Source organism: Aythya marila (genome assembly GCF_965140915.1).
Source record: "Aythya marila genome assembly, chromosome: 11".
Lineage (NCBI taxonomy): Eukaryota > Metazoa > Chordata > Aves > Anseriformes > Anatidae > Aythya > Aythya marila.
In genome coordinates this window covers 16,889,798-16,911,965 of record NC_139052.1, presented here as the reverse complement: position 1 = coordinate 16,911,965, position 22,168 = coordinate 16,889,798, and the positions used below count along the sequence as shown (strand labels likewise).

Genomic DNA, 22,168 nt, shown 5'->3' with positions numbered 1-22,168 from the left:
AATTTTCTGAACTGTTTCACCCATCCACAGCTGGAATTCCAAAGTGAAATGAAAATGCCTTTAAAATCAACCCTACATGGGAGCCTGAGAGAACAAGTTTTCCTTTGTTGTAGGGTATAGTATTATTTGCTGTAGGTTTTTGATATACATTCTAAATTAGGCCTGCAAAGGAATGCTTCATCTTTAATTCATCACTCTCAGCTGAAAGAGATTAGCAATGTCTAGCACGCACCCTTCGTATGGTGCTGACCTCATCAAGTATGGCCTGAAATTAATTAGCCTCATTCATTCCAAATGGAAAAGGATAATGGAGCTGCATTTTAGAGATGACCATCACAAATTGTATGCAGCATATTTAAAATCCCTCCCCCCTCGCTCCCCTCCCCATTTAAAAAACTATGTAGATTAAAATTCTTTCCAGAACTTGCAATATGTCAGAGTTATCAAGGCATTGGGAGCAGAAACCACTCACTTTTTATTTGTGGAACTGGGAGCCACATTTTGTGTGTGTGGCTGTAAAAGCAGCAAGTCTGTCTTAATGGCAGAACACCTGGAATTAATTTGATATTTCCAGGTGCTCTGGAAAACTGGGGCATCAAGCACTTGGTGTTTAAACATTCTTCCACCCGCTCACTTAAATCAATATGAAAGTGGTGTCCCTTTGTCATTCATACATGCAAAGTGCTAGCACAAACTCCAGCTTGGCTTCAGAGTCCTACATCACTCATAATCTAATTAGAAATCAGAGCAGAGCTGAAGCAGCATTCTTTGTGGATTCTTGGGCAGCAAATAGGGATACTTGTCTTTTGTTTCCCTCCCCGATTGCATCGTTCACAAGCTTTCACACCACATCTCTAAAGGTGGTTAGGTGCCTCAAGATGTTGACAGGCATGAAGGACAAGATTATTTAGGTATTTAGGTGCCAACCCCGGGTGATTTCAAATGGAATTAAGCAACTGGATGTTACTGGGTGAAAAAAAAAAGAAAAAAGAAAAAAGCTTCCAATGCAAACGAAAAGCTCTAACCTTAAACACGACTGATTTTTTTTTTTTTTTTTTTCCCCCCCACAGTAGTATTGCCCACAGGGTGATTTAACAGAAGTCTGCTGATTTTTACCATGGTCCAGCACTTAGCTTTGTGCAGTGCCTCTGTGGCCAGGCACTGCGCTGCCCTGTGCTCTGGTTGCTTCCCCAGAGACAGGGAAAGCAGCAAAGGATGTGGGGTTTCTCCCAGGATTTTGGAAGATGCCTCAGACAATGGTGAGGAGTGGGCCAAAACCCAGGTCCAACCTGGATTCCTCCCTCTGGGTACTCTTCTCGCCAATGCTGACTGCTGATGGATCACAGCAACATGGACATTCCCCTCTCCTTGCTCCCCAGCAGCAGATCGCCAGGAGGCCCTGAAAGAATCTTGTGGGTAAGAGACGTTTTTCCTCACAAGTAATGCCTTTTGAAACTCTGGATTTTGAAATGGCAAGGTCAGAACAGTGCCTCCGATGCCAGGGGCTGGAGAACACCCCTGCAGATTGTACACCAGAGGCTGGATACACTGGGGAAAGTTTCTGAGAAAATTGACAATTAATTATTCCTTTTTAACAAATATTTGTCTTCCAAAGACTCCATTCATTAAGGCTGCCACTGAATCCAGGATTGAACCTGTTATTATTAATCCTAAATTAATTCACATTTGTCTACCATGAACAAAGCTGCTGGCCATCTGATAATCCTAACTTGCTCGGGAAGAAAGAATGAGCAAATGTTATAAGCAGCAGGTGAAATCATACCACAATTATTAAGCCCTCTTTCAGGGCAAGCACAGGATAGATTAAATTGTTATGTTAGGCCATGTTGTGAGCCCACGTCAATTTTGTTTGAGATCTTATCTTAGCTGAGAACTGTTTCCTCCTAAATTAAACTAAATGCTGAAGACATGAGAAACATATTGACCCAAAGATTCAAAACTTTGGACTCAGCAGCCTTCTGATCTTTTGTTCACAGAGTATCGAGTTGTAAAGCTGCAGAATATTAAATAATCATGATTATCTTCAACTTGCCTAAATTCATTTGTTGTACGGAAACACTGGCATGGATTTTCCTTACTGTTTTTTTCAGAACAAGGTGTTGATTCTGCCTGAAAGCTGGTTTCATTTGCCACAGAACTTACAGTCTGTGGTCCTACGCTTATATTAAGTCTCATGCACTAGCCAGGTTTCGTCATTTATTCTGTCTCTGGTGCTCTTAATCTCCCTTTGCCAAACCCCATTGTCCCATACATAAACAACCCAAATCGTACAGCCACAACGAATGAGCTATACTGGTACTTCATTCAGCTGTTATCATGCACAAGCAGTTCTTGAGATTCAGAAATGCACGGTAATTCACCTGGGATAAGAAATCAGATTTAAAAATGAGCTGAACAGACATTTTTAGGAATAAGAAAGTTTCTAAATAAACCAGCTTTTTAATTCTGCCTTTTCTATATTAGTACTGTAAATCAATATAGTCTGCACTTGGAGGAACCCAAATGAGTTTGAATTGTCATAATTAAATATTGTCTTATTTCTCCCAGCACAGCCAAACAAGGAGTTTTACTCCTGACACAAGACTTTTCTCAAGTAGGGACAACTTACTAACTTACTACAGCAATGATTTAAGCTCCAAGTGGTTCCACATTTTTTAAGAAAACAAATCATCACCAAAATGCATAGCACAACTCATCCCTGGTGTCAAGCACTGAAGAGATGGAATAATAGAAGAAGTAATATTATATAGCTGCTTTTAAAGGCAAATATGATGACTGCACATTAAATAATGTGATCTACCCAGCTGGACTTCCAGTTATGTACAGGAAAACCGTGTTCGTCCATCACTTCACCCACCTCAGCTATAACACTGGTGAATGCCCAACTGGTGGGCATTAATACTAAGCCATAAGTTGGAATGGGAAGAAAAGGGGAGTGCAAAGCTGTATATTAGCTTAGACAAGTGTGATGCCATTGCCAGGCTGAATTCGTTGATGACACCAGGCATTAAGTAAATAAATCTTTACCTACCGAAGCAACAGTTCGCTGCCTTTCAGGAACGACAGCCAGGAGGCAATGCAGCAGATTTACAACAGCAGGTATCAACGCACTGGCTGGAAGCCCTGAGCACAATACAGTGATTCAAAATGGAAGCACACCTTTACCCTGAAAAAAAAACATTTTTTCTTATTTTAGTCTCATTGCAAATGTTCAAGAGTTTGGGTTTGATCTTTTTGGCTGGGGTAAGGGTTTCTGTCTGTGAAGTATTGAGCACACAGAGCCAGCCATTTGGGGATTTTCTATTCTCACCTAGCAAATACTATGGAGATGCTCAATGGCACAATGGGGGGGCTGTGTGGGAGGTCAGGCCCTTCTGTGGGTTCTGGTTTGCTCCAGACATATGTTACCTGTAGTGGTTTCTCCTAAATCGCTGGACACTGACTCCCCTCCCCAGTGAGCATGTGTGTTGGAACTATCAGTATGTCGAGTAGCTATTGCTGGTTTTTACCAGCAAGGTAAAATGAGGTACATTATTTGGCTCCTCTTCTGTAAGATTTTCTTCCCATACATCTTAATGCCACCATCCTTTTCCCTTAATAACAACATAAATGAGTACTCTATTGGTGTAATTACAATAACGGTTCTTTTACTGCAAATACTAGAAGCCTGTAACCTGTAATTCACTTTTCCTGATACTCCTTTATTCTAACACTAGACATGTTATTTTAAAATGTCTGGGACCTCAAAGCTAAATTTATATAGTGATATGTATGAGCAATGGGAACTAAGCATCCTCCTTAGCCCAGGCTTTAGAACTAAGCAGCATCTCTTTGCCAACTGGAGCTTAGTTCACCCACCAATACCATAGTCACCACTCCCACCAGGGCTGCAGTGTGAGAGTTAAGCAAGAGGAAGCATCTCTATTTTAAGGTAACAGCCTATGAAAGACTTACTAGCCAGCAATAAGCCTTCTTTTGCATTAGTCCACAGTAGATCCAGGTGCAATAAGTGTATTTGCTCTCTCTATTGTGAATCTGCCATTCCTTTTGTAACACCAATTCTCCTTCTATTTCAGGGATGAACCTAAGAGGCTGGAGAAGTGCTACATGGACTGTGCCTGTCCTGGCCCACCTCATCAGTGCCTTGAGCTGTGTGAAGCCCCAAGAACCAAGCCACCACCAAGGGCATGACTGGGTGCTTGCTCCTCTCATGGACCATACCTGAAGTACAGCGCCAAGGTTCATCCGTAGCTTCTGCAAGTAGGAGCACTTTGTGTAGGCTCACATCAGTGTGCAGCACACACTTTGTGTAGGCTCACTCTAGTTTACAGGTGTAGTGTTGGTGATGAGCGAGACAATAATGTAAAGATAACCCATGCAAACCCTTTTCTAGAACTGACATTGTTTCATCACTTTCTCTATTTTCTGGATGAAGCAGCCAGCATGAGGAGGGCATGCTGGCGCACATCCCACTTGATAGTTGAAAAGAACAAACTGACAAATGTTTCTAATTTGCTGAAGTTTATCAACATCCCAGTGAATAATGGGTGAATGATATTTTCCTTTGGCTATCCATAGATGTACATGGAAATGCTGATAAACTGACACTTAGTCCAGGGACTGTACAGAAATATATCAGATACAATATTTCTGGTGAAAACCTTTATGGAAAGTGTTTCTGCCCCACGCCCCTGCCGGGAGACACACAGTGATGCTCCCTGAGACCTGGCAGCCCTTTGAAGTGAGCATATGGCCCGCCCAGCTCTTGCAGTACCACTGCATGGTGAGTAAACATGCTGCAATGTCAGAGCAAGCAGTGGGCTGGTTAATAGCAAGAAGTTCTCTGGCTCCTTCCAACTTTACCGACACTTTGGGAATGGATTCCCCTTCTCTGCTGCTGAGGCGAACACTGTTTGCAGAACAGGCAGGAGAAAATGGAGATGATCTCTTTGGGGGCAGGTGGTGTTTGTGGCCCTCTCCCACATAGCTGCTGCTGCAGCAGAAGGCTCTTGGTGTGTTAGGAGATGTGATTTCTGATGGACCAACATTGCCTGCTTTTTTTTTTTTTTTTTCCTTTTTAAGATTCAATGTTATCTGCACGGTAACGAGAGGAGGGACCTGAAGGTAAAACCCCCACCGTTGGTGCAGGTGGTGAAGGGCAGATCAGCGGCTGCAGGAGCTGCATCTCTGAGGCAGCTGACAAAGCCAGGCTGGTTGGTGTGTCGGTGCTAGCAAACAGATCTGGTCCTGCCCCTCCGCTTCTTGCACTGGCAGAACACGGCACTGAAATCACTGGAGCAGGGATCGGGCCAGGAATGAGCGGCTGAGTTGCAAAGCAAATCAATTCCTGCCAAAAAAGTTCAGCTATGCTCAGAAGTATGTAAAGTGTCTGATTTGAGAAGTGTCAAGTAGCATTTGTGACCAATTATCCAAGATGAAGGGGGCAGAGCTATGTTTACATGTACTAATCTTCAGCCAAAGTTTGAAAACTCCAATTCATGGACACGCATCAAATTTCCTTTCCAGGCTTGGCGTTTGCCTGTACGCACGCACGCACATTGCTCGGGGATGACAGGAAAACATGATTACGACTTGCAAATAATACAAATAAAAAAAAAAGTGAGGTGAGCTGCCATGCAGCAGCAGCATGGTAATTAAGCCTATACTATGATAAGTGGGGGAAAAAAAAACCACAGACTGCTGTATGAGTAAAATAGCTTTATCAGCTGAGCTGAAATATTACGGGTGATGTCTCTGCATTGTTATTTTCCACAACCTGTGAAGCCCTGGGAAATGATCTACACAAAAGAATAAGAAATGAAAGCTGCCTCTGCCATCTTCTGTTTAATTAACACAGGTATACCAATTTAATGCAATTAATCAAGATAGTAGGGATTAAACAGTAACTCACAGTTGACAACGACAATGTTATCAATGCTATGGGCATAGAAGGGCTAGAAAATGTGGTGACTGGAAGCACTGTGGGCACGAACAAGCTGACTAGTTTTGGGTGGGTTTCAGGGGTTTGTGCATATCTATTGAAATTTAGGAGCAGCTGATTTTTCATTTGGCTGAGTGTTTTTCTGCCCTGCCCTTCCCTTTCCCCTCTTGGACCTTGCAGGGTAACCCCCAGAGCAGCAACAACTTTTAAACTGATTCTTCTTTCTTCTAACAGGTTCCTGATGCCAAAGGTCTGACCTTAAAATGAGCAGCACACAGGGCAAGAACGGGCACTGCAGCGAGCTCCTGGCCTTCAACCCTTCCACACACGGCTATTTTGGTAACCAGAATGCTGTAGTCATGTTGGGTAAAGGAATAGAGAGGGATTTCTCAGCATATTAACTCTACCAGTGCTGGATGCTGTGTCCCTATATAGGTTGCCTGCCTCTATATAAGACCTTAAGGGCAGATTTTCAGAAATCTTTGGATTTCTTGTCTGCAGGAGAGGCACAGCCCCATTCACTACAATGCTACTCTCCTCATTAATGTTCATCAGGGCTTGAAGTACTGGGACCACTGCTGCTGGCTAAGAAGATGGCTAAGTTTTCTGGGCTCATTCTCTTGGCTTAAGAAGGTTAAATTGGGTGATAATGAGTAGTAACTGTGCCCCTTTTTACAGTGAGGTAGACACTTTCCTTCTAGTAAACAGACAGGGAGATGAGCCTTCTCATCTTGCACAGGTCACCAGACAGCCCTGGGATGGTAAGGGTTATTGGTCATTTACCAAACTGTTTGACTTGGTTCATGGGTGAGAGATGAAAAGCACTGTATTGTGCTACCAGTCCCCAGGGCCAGCCAGTCCCCCTAAAGCAGCATTTTATTTAACAAGGCAACTGCTGGCCCATGGGAACCAGGGAGTTAAGGAAGAGAGGACAGTCACAACTGTAAATGCTTCCTTTGAGCAGATGTCTTAAAGCTGCCCTGAGCCTCACTGCTTCAGTGCTGCAATAGGTGCTCCAGAACACTCAATGGCCAGAATGCTTTTCCCATAAGTTATTCCCCTTCTTCCCACCAAAATTTCCATTAGGTTAATGCAGTGTTTCTCTCTATCCTGGTCTGTTTTGCTCCATCTTGCTGGGAGATGTCCCTTGCTGTTGCAGTGTGAACCACGAGATATTCGGAAGTTGCATTTGTTGTTTGCTAGCGTTACTTTATTGTGGTAATAATGCATCTGCTGAGTCAGCTTTTTTTTTTTTTTTTTTAAATTTAATAGTCGATTTCCAACAAGCTTTTGTTGCCCAGTTCCTGCCAATAGCCAGGAAACAAGCACAAGTCAACACAGAAAATGAACGACTAGTAGGTAAGTGAACAAAGTAAATGCAGGCCATTCATGTGACAGGATCCAATTCATTTTTGTGCCAGGTAGATTTTTTTAAATGGGACTTCTCCCAGCGGAGAGCTCACACTGCTCAAGGCCTGCTTCACTATAAAGACAACACAATTATTCAGGGTTTATTATTACTTTTTATCACTAGTTTTCCAGCCACGAGAAGCAAGGGCAGAGGTGAGATCAGGACCCAGTTTACTGCCATGCACTGTACACACTGTACAGTATGCTTTGCCCTAAAAGCCCTATAAAAGGTGCTATCTGCTTCACGTGGCTGACAAACACACCCAGGATGAGGACCAGGCAAGTCTGAGTGCAGAACCCATCAGAAGAAAAACCAGGAACCCAGCCCGAGCTTCTGTCCTGGGATCCTGATGCCTCTTGGTTCCTTTAAAAAGTAAACCTTTACATTTTACTTTTGTTTGAATCACCAAAATGATCAACTGAATAAATGCTGCATCCTTTGAAACACTATTTATTGTATTTATAGGAAATATTATCCCAGGCTAGTGGAGATTATTAAGAGTAATAAACTCATCAGGAAAAAATGTAGGTTGGGTGTGACTGAGGAACTTGTGTTTTATCCTGCAGTGCCACTGCAATCCCTGGTTGTGCAGTCCTGGGATCTTCTGCTATCCTACTCTCTGCTTTCAGGCTGTGGTTGAAAGAGCAGCTTTCACAGAGAAATGTGAATACTATTTTGGGGTAAGTGGATTTTTACTCAATTTGGGTTTTATGTAATGTATGAAGTCTGTACAAAGCCCAGCATTAATCCCAGCCTAGTTGTGAAAACACGTTTTGGACAACCTTGTCCAATCCCATAAAGCATACCTGTGTGCCGTAGTGGTACCTGCTCCATTTATATATTATAATTATAATAATAATAATTATTATTTTTTTGCTAGGTCAGCCCTTTCAGAGTTCACATTTAATTTGTAAAGGATTCTGTATCACACATCAGTTGTGCTATCTCTCTACCTTCTGATCAACTGAGAGATTTTCTTAAGACTATTTATATTTTAATTTATTAGAACATTTCTCTACTTCCTTATTTGAATAACTGAGGATTTTACAAACATAATATGATCTAAAAATAACTCTCCAAGACTGAATGGATACTCATTATCATTTTCTCTTTAGTACTGCAAGTCTTGGGTTATCTTATGCAACCTTTACATGTTGGCTAGTGTTTTACTCTTTCGTAGCTTTGCTCAAATACGAAAGGTAGTGATAACAGATAATGTGTGTTATAGGTTTCTTTACAGATGAAATCAATGAAGTGTCCTGAAGTCTGGTAACTACTCAATACCAGCAGCCTATATGGCCCTCTGTGCTATTACTGCTGCTTTGAACCAATTTATTTAGCCATTTTGACTTTACTCAGATGCATTCCTTCCTGCTGCCACAGCAGGGATACAGAAGGTTTTAAACCATGCAGTCATTTCCACCCCAGATTTCATGAGGGGTTATTCTTGTCTGAGTGATGAATCATTCATACATCCTTCTATGGATTCCAGGTGAGTTACTCACATTTAGGTGCTTCCAAGTAATACACAGAAAGGTGCTGAGAAAATCAAGTCTCTGACCAGTCAGGAAGCTCAGCAAAAGTAAATCTGAGCAAAATGCTTGCACTAGGGCTCAAAATCTTTCTAGAGACCTGGGGACAAAGGGCTTCTGCCTTCAAAACAGCATGGCCAGCAGGGAGGTGAGGTGCTTGCATTACTGACTGACCATCAGCTGCCCTGTCCTCAGAAACAGTTCAGGAGAAGACTGAAAGTACCTGAAGGTATGAGAAGGATAATTAAGTTTCATTGTGGGAATGAGTGTAATCTGTCCAGACAAATCTAGGAACTAATATTGAAAACTAGTATCTGAATATTAAAAATTAGTAATTTTTGAATAAGGATGTCCATCAGGATGGTAAATTTAGGGAGTAAAAAATCAGCTGTGCTTGATAGATCATCTCTCCATCTTCCTCTAACCCATTTTGTCATTCTCTTTCTCCCTGTTATGTTATTGCAAAAACAAAAAACAAAAAACAAAAAACAAAACAAACAAACAAAAAAAACCAACAAAACAAACCCCAAAGTATAAAATCTAATATTGATAATGCTTTAGCTTCGTTTCAACCTTCTCTTCTCATAATGTTTTTTTCCCACTGTGAAGATTCCCCCTATGAGATAACACAGGCCATGGTGATGTTAGCCTTGCAGGACCACATTTGCTGGCAGCACAGCTGTATTTTGGGGGATCTCCAAGGAGGCCAGCTTCCCACTCTTCTGGGGCTCTTAAGGATGGTTTTGAACTGGCATGAGAAATCACCTGGCGCTCAGAGCAGAGCAAGGGTGTGTAGGACAGTATTTTCTCTGTGCCTTCTTTGCTGAGCAGAATAGCTGCTCTATAAAAAAATGTGAGTTTTGCCTCATTCTTACACAGTGTGAGTTATGAAAGCCCACTCTAGACATAATGAATGTATAGATCATTTTGACCAGATCATAATCTATGAGTAAACGTTCCCTGAAAATGTATAGTTGAAATAAAGAACTTCTTGCTACTATTACTGTATCAGTATCAGGGATTACTGATGAGGCCAACATGATCCTGAGGCTTTGTGCTAACAATGTTTAAATACAGTGCAGAAGTAGCTACAGAGTTTGGTTAGCAATTTACTTTTCATGTTAGTATATTTAGGGTTTATGCTCCTGGAAACAAAACCTGAAGCTATGCAAGGTTTACCTGTCCCCAGACTTTACCACAAGCCCCAAATTTAAGTTCACCGGGAGGCCCATTAACATTTATATAACTTTTCTATTAGGTTCCCCTGATTTTGGTAACAATATTAATAAGCAAATCACGTAGTGATATCTCAGAGCCCTATTCCCTCTGCAAATTAAGTACCTACAACACCTATGACTTCTTCACTGTATAGAAGAAGCCTGAGGACACCAGGCTGAGACCTATGGCTGATTGCCACCACAGCCTCTAGGCCATGGGTAGGTTAAATTTAAAGAAGGTGGCACTTAAGTGACATCTGTGTGACATGTGCTGTAGTGTCCAGAGACTGGACTTTATGTATTCTGCTCTAAAGCTAGAGAGCAAGTCACTAGGAAAAAAAAAATGGAAAGAAACACGAGGGAATAAAAGTACTTTTGAAAGAGAAGAAATCTACATTTCAATGAAAATCCTTTCAAGGCATTTCAAATAAGAGTCTGAGAGAAATAATTACAAAGTTTGGAGAGAAAGAACGTTAGCTTTGATATCTTTTTCTTCTATGAAGCAATTAAAATAAGCAATTTTTCAAATACTAAGCAGAAAATTACTAATGGCTGAACCCAAAAGCTTTCATTTCCTTCTTGGGGCCTTTATTCTTCTAAAAAAAGACAAAAAAATGTGAAGGTGGTTTTCCAGATAGATTAATGCATAAAGCAGTCGCTAGTTGGATGTCATAAAAACTACAGCAGCATAGAATAGCTGAGATTAAGAGCTAGATTTAAATCATGCAACAGTCCAGTTAATATCAATGTCTAATTAAGAAATGCATAAGAAGTCTGTAATGTTGATTTGATGGAGAAAAACTCTAATAGGGTTTCTTTTGGAATTTTCCATTTCAATTGCTGTGTAGACTTTTAATGGATGTCCTATCCAGTCTTTGGTATTAGCAGGAATCATCCTCAAATTAAAACCAGGGCCAAAAATGGAACACAGGTAGACAAATTAGCTTGTCTGGGAAGCAGTCTGGGTAGCATGACAATGTGAGCTCAAGCTGAAATTTTAGAACAAATAAAAGAGAATAAATGTCTCAAATCTGGCATGGAAACCCTATCTGCTTATCATTTTAAACAATTTAAAACCCTGTAATTTCAAACAATGCAGTGCTAACCCATTTCCTCACCTCCCTCAGCCTGCCCAAATCTCTGACAATTCATACATAGAAATCCACAGACCATTAAGAATTATTAATTAGCCTTTTTAAATAGGAAGACTTTCTATAGCCATGTATATTAGCAGCATGTAGAGGTGGGCTCTTTTTTGCTTTCAGTGGGGTTTAGAGCACACAGCTCCCTATCACCATCAACGAATGCCATTAAGCTCCCACTCTTTTCCGGGTAACTAAAGCTCTAAAACTCTTTGAGCAAAACGAAACCCGTGGCATCTGCCACAGATCATCCAGGATGTTTGGTCTCTAGGTATGAAAGGGGAACTGGTTTTACACCGCATGCCATTGACACCCTGAAGTTGTTACGTTATAAGCAGTGTAACTGTGAGCATGTACAAATCCACACAGCAAAGAGGGAGGAAGCATAGCACTGGATTAAAGCAGCAGTGTATTTGTTATCGCCACTTTGTTGTTGACCCAACAAATCCAGAGGGAATTATCTCAAGAATCCAGCAAACTCAAAATAACCCCTATGACCTAGGGAGCGAGCACGCTGGGGAGTCATTTTTAAGTTCATTAGAGCACATTAAAATACAACACACTGGCCATGGTAAAGGAAGGCATATTATTCCATCTGTCTATATATTTCTTTCCAATACTAAATTCATCCAGAGACCTTTCAGAATTATACCATTAAGCCTTGACACTTAACTTAACAAAAAAAGTAGGAAAGACTAGAGGTAAAATCACAGTAACAGTGAAAGTTCAGCACTTCTGAGTTGCCATCATTGACTGAAATGTCGGGGTCTAAATCCTTACCTGGCTTTACTCCATCGACCAACGAGGCACAAATACTCACATAGCAATGCTGTGGCACTGAGAGTGCCCCAAGGAATTTTCTCCTTCAAAGAGAAGGGAGCTAGGACATTCTAAGCGAGGTGTCTACCCTCTGAATGATATGAAGGTCTAATGTGGGGACATTCGGGTCAAAGGAGTTTGATTTTTTTTTTTTTTTACAACCCCTCCTACTTGACTGTATGACTCGGGAGCTACCATGGACAAAGATGCTTTTAAATCAAAGTGGAGCACTGCTTTTGTGGGGTGCTCTCCCTGCAAGCTTGGATTTATGCAATACTTAGAAAATAAGAGCACGAAGCAGGCTGCCTTTTGCAAAAGCATGCAACAGAAAAATAAACAAACCTTAACTTGCCCAACACACTTGAGAGCCACAAAGCTGCTTAGTTTTATTAAATGAGAGCACAATTTCTTCTTTCCTCCATAAAACTGTCCTTTCAGACATTACTACAGTCATGACCTCACTGCAGCCCTTGGATTCTTTCTGAAAAGATTAAAATGAACTAATATACCAGTGATCTCATCAAAGCGTAAAGGACATCTTATGGAGGGGGGAAAAGACATCAGGAGAACCTCGGTGCTTCATCTGCATAAAGACAGTAGCAAAAGGCCTGTAACATTGTGGAGAAGCACTAAAGATACAACACCTGAGAGGCATTTTTCCACCTTATGAACTCTTAGGATTTGTCCTACCTGATCCTACCTACCACCCTTTTAGCTGCCTCCACGATCCATTCTCTTCCTTTTCCTCCTGCCTTTATGAAAACCTTCCTTTGTCTCTTCTGTGCCCTTCATCCAAGTTTTGGCATACCTGACTGTTCTTTGAATCATGTGCACTACTATTCTCAACTACTTCCAAAATACATTTACAGGATATATATACACAATGCTATTACACAGAAATATTCACACACTTCATCTGTAGCTTAAGTAATCCTGGCTAAGGATGTGCTTCCTACTTGTCTATGCAGTTCAGAGGCCAAGGGCCTGGATCATGGCAGCCTCATGTACTTTGGGGCACCTTCTATCAGAAACCAGGAGGGCAGGCAGGGAGAGATGCTTTCTGTTTTCTTCAGTAGGAAAAGCTGTATTGGTGTAACTGTGAATCCCACCACGTTTTAAAGGTTGTGACAGATCATTTGGTTGAAAACAAGACAACCTTCAGAACACGAGAACAGTGATAGTAACGCAACCTTATCTGTTACACCCGTAGGTGCACCTTGCTCTGGCCTGAGATCTCTCCAGTAAGCAACAAGGTGATGAACTGGTTTCCTGACTCATGCTGAAGGTCACGTAGGAGCCCCAGGCCCACCTCGGTGTGCCCGCCCACATCCCCTGACTTTTCAGGGAGGGACGTGCCGTTGCGGCCATTCCTCTTCCCAGGTGGCCCTATTACCCCAGGCAGGCAGGAATAGCTGCCGCCACTGCCACCGCCCGATCACTGTATGCTTGGCAGGAGGAGACAAAGCTGCTCATTTCCATCTGTGACACTTCTCAGCCAGGAAGAAAGCTGCTGGGCATCAGCCTGTAGGCTGGGAGGCATCAGAGCAGCCACCTGTTAGATGCTGACAAAGAAACCTCCCAAACCCATCAGGCAGAGATGAATTCCCAGGACCAAAGGAATCTGATACAAAGGGTGGCAATGCCTTTCTACCCACCCAACATGATTTGTTCCTCCTAGATGAGGCAGCAGACAAACACATCCGGCCCCATATGCTCCTCAGTTTTTAGATCTGCTTTGGTGAGGAGAGTCCCGATCAGTAGGATAGGATAATATGTGCTGCAGCCCTAGTAGAAGTCCAAATAGCCCAAGGAGCAGTGCAGAGCATCTGCTACCACCAAGGAAGCAGCGGGCATAAAGCTGTTGGTTTGTCTGGAGGCACAGACTTATCAGCACTGAGGTGGGTGGGAGAGCTCTGGACATGCACCAAGATCTCCTCTCCCCACAGATTTACCAGCTCAGCTCAGCCCAGGCCAAAGGAGCAGGGACAAGGTCCTGGGCTCTGCTCTGAGTTCACTGCTCTATTGATTACAAAGCGGTATTTACAGCAGATCAGGATCCTGAACTGAGCCTGGCCTGTCAGCTGAAGCTGTACAAACTAAGTCATATATTCCCCAACTACAGATAAAAGCAATGGCCAATTTTAGCCTAACGATCACTTCTGCCAAAGGAAAGAAACTCTTTGAGGTAAGTTCCCTGGGATATAATTCTTTCTTTACAGGTTAAAGCAGGGGTGTAGCTAATACATATCTGAGTCGTAACATGGATTTGCACCTTTCCCATTAAATACAACTGGTTCATGTCCAACGAATCACTTCTATTCCTAATGCTCACTTATATCTTTACAACTTCTGCATTAGCTGCAGGTGTGAAATGCCAACTGATCCAGACTTCTCTTGTTGTCAGCAGGAGTAATGAATGTAAAGGCCTGATTTTCAGAAGTGAGGTGACCAGCATCTTGTGACTTGCACATCTGCTTCAATAAATAAATCTGTGGAGATTTGCAAGGCTCAAATATGCACAAAATGGGATGAGTTCTCTGGGGTCCATACCTAAAAACTGTTCACACTCCTCATTTAGTAGGCAGGTCACCATTTGCTCTCTATACAAAATACTGGCTCTTTTATAAGAGTAATCAGAAATATATTGGTTAAATGGAATGTAGACCTACTATTCCAATAGCAACTAATATGAATTAAAACCACGTGATTTCAAAAATCCATATCATACTGTGAAAAGCCCTCAGCAGAACACGTCAGAGTACTTTTCATGAACATCTAAGATCCCAGACCTGAGATGATGCTCAAAACATACACTTCCTTAAAGAGGTTGTTAAAAACATTTTCATAATAATCAGATGAGATGCACTTTTCATACTGGGGAAAGGAAGCAGTTGGTTTGCAATAACAAGTGTTGGGAAAAGGCTATTAAGGTTCAAGGAACCGTGCTGTTGCAGACAGAATGGCTTGTACGTACCTTCATGGAAGTGGCTATTGAATCAAGGTGTCTTTTTCCCCTGAAACTTACACCAGAAATTCAGTGCAAAGACTTTTTGTGTTTAATCGGGCTGACTTCATTACCCTCCTGAGTAATAGAAATTCCACTTGTTTCCCTGAGTGGTGGAATACATACACATGAAAAGAAAAGGGGAAAAATAAGAGATGTGGATTTTCTTTGGGTGAAGTAATACAGGAGAAAGTAGGGCTTGACAAACGTTTGAGTATAATATGCTTTGGGTTTTTAACAAAAAGTCCAAAGAAACATGCTTGAACAAACATTTTATAATGCATACCTGTTAGTTTATTTTTGTTGCCACATATAATTGAAAAACTTACAGACAACTCATAAGACTTTTAGTTTCCGTTGAGAAGTGCCTTTTCCAAGATAATTCTGTAGGCTATTACTTTAGCCCACTGGGTATCATGTAGGCAAGGTGTAAGATTATGCACATGAATATTTCTGTCTACCACTTCTGTGTGCTGAGACAATATCAATTTATACTTTCTTCTGTCATTGGTCCTTATTCCGTAGAGGATATTCTTAATTACCAGCAAGACAATTTGGTAATATCATCTGAAGTGTTACAGCATCATTCCTGTGATGATTTACACCTACTTAGTCTGATCATTGAATTTTAAACCATATATTAAGCGCAGAAGGTGGAGGATATGTTTTTTTTCTCTACAGGACACCCTTTCTATTTTTATAGAATTACTCTCCTTTAACTTATTGGCAGGGTTCTTCTGAAAGATAGAGTTTTTGAACACAAAGACACCATTGCTGAACATTTGAGCTGCCCTGAAAAATTCAGAGCATGCTCCTATTCCAGTTCTAATCCACTCAGGTCTAAACGCCTAAATGCTAATTTTGACGACCGTGCATGAGGGACATGCTTTTATGGGGATTCTAAAGAATACAAAACCAAAAATACCTCAGCTGCAGAAGCAGCTCACTGTATTCCTTCCTCCACTTTCTGATTATGGTTTTAAATTTATTCAATCCTTGCAGGTTTACTCCAAAGTCTTTGGGAATGATGGGAATTATTCTATTGACACCAAACTCTGCTTTCTACTGGATTATGGAAGATGTTTGGGCATCAGGTTTGCTGGCAGTGGCATGCTAATGAAATGGGGAATTTTATAAACACATCAGGGAGGGTAAGTGCCCAATAGAAAAGATGTCATATAGAGATCCAGAAATTAGTCTGCTTGTAACAAATAAACTAAGGAATGCTTACTAACGAGTCATGAATTTCTTTATAATTGTTTCCACATTTGGGGCATTTTTTTTCCCTAAATAATCTACAGAAACCCTGCAATCGAATGGAGTTTTGGCCAGGGCTATGATCAGAACATCACATCTCATGTAACAAAAAATAACATGTTGAGAAAGATTTTTTGCTGTTCAAATTACTTTTCCAAAGCTTTATTTCAATCTGAAGCCATTTGCTTATCCTCCTCCTCATTTCCTATTTCTAAGATAAAAACAGGAGTTCATATCAATTTAGAAGAGTAATAAAACTAAAGAAAATTCAGGCAGAACTGTAAAGCACAGTCTATTTTAAAGTTCCAAGTCAGATAATAAGAATCTGTTTTGTGCTGTACTTCCCTCATGAACTCAGCTTTCCATAGTGCATTCAGTGTTGTAATAATGCAAATCAAATACAAATTTTAATAACTCCTTCCATTAAAATGATCTATTAATGTTTTAAGACTCCAACACTTATGAGCATGATTCTAATTGCATGATTTTGCTCCAGGCAGGTTTTGCAGATCTGCCTGATCATCGGATATTTGCACTGCTAGGATAATTTTAAATAAGTTATTTTTTGGAAGAGTTTCAGTAACAAGAGTTTTGTTTGATAGTGGTTGTCTTGTGGGTAATTGTATGTATCTGCTTCCATGTGAGGAAAAAAAAAAAAAGCTAAATTCAGAACCCTTGGAAAAGAAGGTGGCTGAGGTTTATAAAATGAAAAATGCTGTGAAGAACTTTCTGAAGAGGAAAATGTTTACATAAGGAGCAAAAGAGGCTTGAAGTCAACAAAATTTTATATTTTTTATGCAGCCCAGTAAGGTTGTGGGACTTTCTGACACAGAACAACAAAAGGAAAATAGATCAGGAGAACTACTTTGTGTTTGACTTCCTCTGACGTTTTTCTGTAGATTTGCTAGGGGTTTCTGCCCCAGGCAGCATAACAGGCATGCTGGACCTTGGGTCTAACTCAACACAGTTACTTGAAAGTGAGGCAGATGGTTTTTTGAAAGCTTGCTCCTCTCTCCGCAAAGCTGTGCAAAACCTTAGGTTCTCATCACTCTGCAAAGAGGGATGTGCAAAATGAACAGGACAGGCCTTGTAAAGAGGGCAGGCAGGGCAGCAGAGCTGCAAAGAAAGCATGTGCTGAGTGGCTCGTGAGCCCTTACCTTGATGCGGTCCCTGGGCTTTATCTCTGGCAGCCAGCTCTTGGCTGCCAGCTCTCCTCAGGCAACCTGTTTTCCCCTTGAGCATCACTCGAGATCTACACCAGCTTTCCCTCCTTTGATGACCAAAACATCAACAGTCTTGCACTCATGATTCAACATTTCTTCTGTACAGAATTTACCCCAGCTATTGTTCATGACAAATGCCTACATAAGCCTCAAACAAATGAGCCTTAAAACTAGTAGTAGTCTTTTTTTTTTTTTTTTTTTTTTTTTTTTTTTTTTTATGGGGTTAAAGGATTACTATTTAGTGAATGTTGCTAGTTGTACAGCAAAAAGGGATTCCTTGTCTGCAAAACCAAGATGTTACTCAATGTGTAGGGCTTTACCCACTCTGACAGTGCTAGTTCTTCCACTTATTTGGCACATCAGAAGAGATTTCCTCTGATGTTTCCTCAGGTGTGCATTTTTCTTGCAGGATGGAGTCCTATCAGACTTACTATGGAACTTACATACCAGCAAAGAAAGTGGGCAAGCTGTGCAAAGCCTCCTACATTATTTTTAGGTTAATAGAAATGCTTTGTGCAAGGTCACAAAGTTCTTTACTGTTCCTCTTCAGAAGCTATCCCAAACAAAACCACCCTGAGATACTGAATTGATGATACAAATGGATTATGTTTAGGGTTTCCCATGAAAACCTTGTATTGGATAAAGCCAAACAGGCAAAAAGGTTTGGAGGGAGCAACTCAGTTTTCATGAGGCTTCCCAACTGAAAAAGAGTTAAAGATGTTAAAGATGCATCAAAATCATGTAATGTGCCCTAATAGATACTTTTTGAAATTAATATTTGCTTTGAAATATGCTTTCATTTAATTTTTTAATTCATAAATGAAAGCAAAAAATGAAATATTTTGAAATTACTGGAGGAAATGATTCAGTGACTTTTTTTCCCTCAAACTTATTGGTTTGCCAGAGAATTAGTTGGAAAAATGAAATCTTGAAAACTCCCAAAGGATAGAAAAAAGTACTTCTCTGCTAGCGACAAAATGAGAGGAAAATATAAGGACATTTTCATTAGCACAAAGATTTACTAAAATACTCACATTTTCATGGAAGTTGCACAGACTTGAACTCAGACACACTTAGGGTTCCTTTCCAAGTGTGATGCTTACGTACGGTAAGTGACAACTTTTTTTTTATTACACTTGATCATCTACACTCCTAGATAAATATCTGGAGGTGTTCCAGCCCCCACAGGGCTTAGTCCCTTTTTCATACATTGTCACAAGAAGGACGGAAAGCATGGGCAGGGAATTTCACACAGTTTTAGTCCACAGACTAATGTGTTTAAACAAAAAATGATAATTAACTCTGTAATAATTTAAAAGTGGGTTATCCAAGATGAAGGAGTCCTGGATGCCAAGAGGGGCTAGGCTTTGTAGGGGGCACACAACAGCTACACTGTGCAGTGTTAACGGTGTAGGGAAGGAACATCCTTAGATGTTAGCTCAGTTTGTCGGGAATTTTTCTGAACTGTTACCTCCAGCTTTCTCCAGAACACCCTCAGTTCTTTTATCTGTGAGCTATCTCAAAGTTTACTGCCTGCCTATTGCCTTGGCTGAACCACACTAATAGCCGGCTAATTACATGTGAACACGCTAATTTGCTTTATGCCTTTCTCAAAAAAACCATGCACGTGCAGGCAAGCATGTGAGCAAACTTTTGCTTATGCAATAAAACTGCAGCACTGCATATAATGGGTGTACCAGCCCAAGCACTGGAAAATGTTGCATGCTTGCTGCCCATCATTTCTTGCCCCCACCAGGCCCCCACCAATGCTCATTGTTCCTATTTGCAACACCACCTGTTGCTCCAGCACCAGGCTGCTCTAGACCAGAAAGTGGAGCAAAGAGAAATACGTGTTTGTCATTGAACGGAGAAGAAGGAAGACGAGAACGATAAGATCATAGCCTGCAGCACTTTGTTTATGAGAACATCCTTCCAGTGATATATGTCTGCACCAGGTGAAAGTATTGTGTCACCCCTAACATATTTTAAATGCCAGGGCTGTCATGCAAGAAGACAATGATGAACAAGTTTAAACAGAATATGGTATTGTAGCCATGCACAGTGTTACCCTTTAAAGGTTTGCATCAGTAGCATTTCTTAACAAAACATTTCCGGACTGTTATATTCCCCTCTAGAACCTCTTTTACATAACATTTAAACTCAGAAATATTATTTCCATTGGAGAGAAACTGATGGAGTTATACATAAACCAGTGTGGTTTCCTCATGCAGGTTTTTCAGGCTATTTGAAATGCCTTCCCAGCCATATTAAGAGCTTCCCCTAACTACTTGGATAGGGACCTGGGGACCACACTTCACTTGGCACACAGGTAAATAAAGGCACGTCTACACTGGGCACGGAAGAGCAGGGACTGGGCCTAGGTCACTGCATGTCAGAGTCTTACTTGGATGAGCTCTGGTGTGCTCCCATTGACTGAAAGCCTGCTAGCTGCATCATGCGGTTAACTCTGCACACGAGCACTCACTTTGCGTGCTCCAAGATTGCCTCATGCTGCAGAGCACGGTAAGCGGGGTCAGATGGAGAATTTACTTAAAGGGCACTCCTGGGCCAAGGGGAAATGCTACTGGAGAAGCACCTTTTGTCCCAAAGGAGGTATGCACGGAGCTACCATCACAGGGCAGTTTTCTTCCCAGATATTTATCTTGAGCTCAACTGCACGAACACCATCACTGTGCTCTAACACCATTGCACAACATGACTACTCCAGACTGACAGCTCAAATTGAGCCTTGGGGAAGCCAGCATCCAACACACGGCATTGAACGTGGGCATGACCATATCCACCCCAGGGTCAGGTGAAAGAGCTGTAGCCATGAATGTCACATGAAGGCAACCGTGACAACAGAGCTTTACACCTTGGAGGCACGCTAAGGTCAGAGCCACTCCGTGAACCATCCAGGACAACATTCAAAGTGCTTTACAAGAGAGGAAAGGGAATTTGAGCACCTGAAAAATGCCCAAAGAGCTAGGATTTCTTAAGTGCTTACTGAGGTCCTGTGTGGGCTCACGTAACGTGCTCAGAATCTCCCCATCAGTTTTTGTTTCTGTAAAATGGAAACACCTTATTTTTCTCACAAGGTTATTAGGAGGACTTTCCAATTAAAGTTTCCTATAAATGTAAGTGCCTTGTGAACAGTATTTAATCACCTGACTAAAAATGGTCTCCAGCTTCTTTAGGCAGAACATCAGTTTTTATAGGGACTTGTCAAGGTGCTCAGCTTAACATAAGGCTGCAGGATCACACGCTGCATCTTTAAGACATAGTTTACTCCTGAATCAGTAAATGTACTAGACAAAGCAGCCATTATTTATGCATTCCTGCATAGATGGCAAGGTGAAAATAATAGAATAAACATCATATACTTCATTATGATATCGGTTTACACTTCCAGGGTACACAAAAAGAGGCCATTTCATCAAGCTAATTGCCTGAAAGTAAAAGAGAGAGAACTTTAGCTATTAGTCTATTATGGGGCTTTTTTCTTAATCACAAATAGGGGCCGTGTGTCCCCAGGGGGATGTGTATTCTAATTTACAATTGAACTACAGATCAGAGCAATCAATCTTGTGCAGCACTTTTACAGTGTAATTGCTGCAACATAACAAATAAAAAAAAGCAGCCTAAGTCGAGTTTCAGCTTGAGGTGGAGATATTTACCAGGCATTGGGTCGGGGTGGGAGGGAGGCAGAGAGAGAAGAGAGGCGCCAAAGCCATGAATATGCAATGAGGGCTCATTAGTGCCCCAGTGTTGCCATGACGAATGGCATTATCCCCAGACTGGTGCAGCCTAAACATGAATTTTATAACGACCCATTTATCATGACTTGTCATGGGTTTCTTTACTGTACTTCCTACTGGCTCTCACACCTTCCTCCATTATCACCTCAGAATCCCTTCCTTTTATTTTCCCTTACTCCAGTTTAGTTTTTGGTAGCAATGCCTATAGCGAGGAGATGACTACGAGGGGCAGCCCATTGGTGTTCAGGAGAAGCTCGGAGCCTCCTGAGCTGGAGAGCCACTGCCAGACACATAGGTGGTCTTCAGTCCACTTACTAGCGGATAAGTGTCCTCGTTGTCACAAAGATCTGCAATCTTGTCAGTTGACTCAGCAGAAAGGTCTTGGATTGACTGAGCATCGAGACAACTATCTTTCCTTTCTGGCAGATGTGATGGATGAATGTGTTTTGTTGACCTAGGCCTGTCTAAAAGTGCTCTTCCTCAGCCCACGCCAGTGATGCACACAGTAGAAAAATTCACCCCTTGTCTCTACATCAACAGAAGTACTAAATCGGATAAATGGACAAAAATTACATTCTGCCCAGCTGCAGTTAAACTGAAAAAATATATACTAGATGCAAAACTTTAGTGATAGGAAAAGCATTTACCTTCCAGGTGCAAGAGGTAACAGTCAACTCTAGAGGAAAACAAAATTACTGCAGAGTAATTAGTGTGTCTGGCTTTAGCTCATTTTTTGTCACTGCACGTTGTCTCTGGTTTACTGCTGTCCCTTTGGCCTACCCGATTCCACATTTAATATACCACTGCTTATAAAGAAATCCCTGCGGCTCAGAAGGCTGAATT

The 22,168-nt window shown here is 41.4% G+C and overlaps 1 long non-coding RNA gene across 6 annotated transcripts in view; it reads left to right on the top strand.

Moving 5' to 3' along the window:
* The window catches only part of LOC309882301, a 31,413-nt gene extending 15,109 nt beyond the window's left edge, over nucleotides 1–16,304 (top strand). For 2 of the 6 annotated variants that reach the window (XR_014318265.1, XR_014318267.1), the window contains 5 exons: nucleotides 1,071–1,416; nucleotides 4,098–6,301; nucleotides 7,235–7,321; nucleotides 7,940–8,053; nucleotides 13,294–16,304. This is a non-coding gene — a long non-coding RNA (uncharacterized lncRNA). The remainder of the gene's footprint in view (nucleotides 1–1,070; nucleotides 1,417–4,097; nucleotides 6,302–7,234; nucleotides 7,322–7,939; nucleotides 8,054–13,293) is intronic. The other 4 variants (XR_014318262.1, XR_014318263.1, XR_014318264.1 and 1 more) reach the window with 4 other exon arrangements.
* The last annotated feature ends 5,864 nt before the right edge of the window (nucleotides 16,305–22,168 follow it).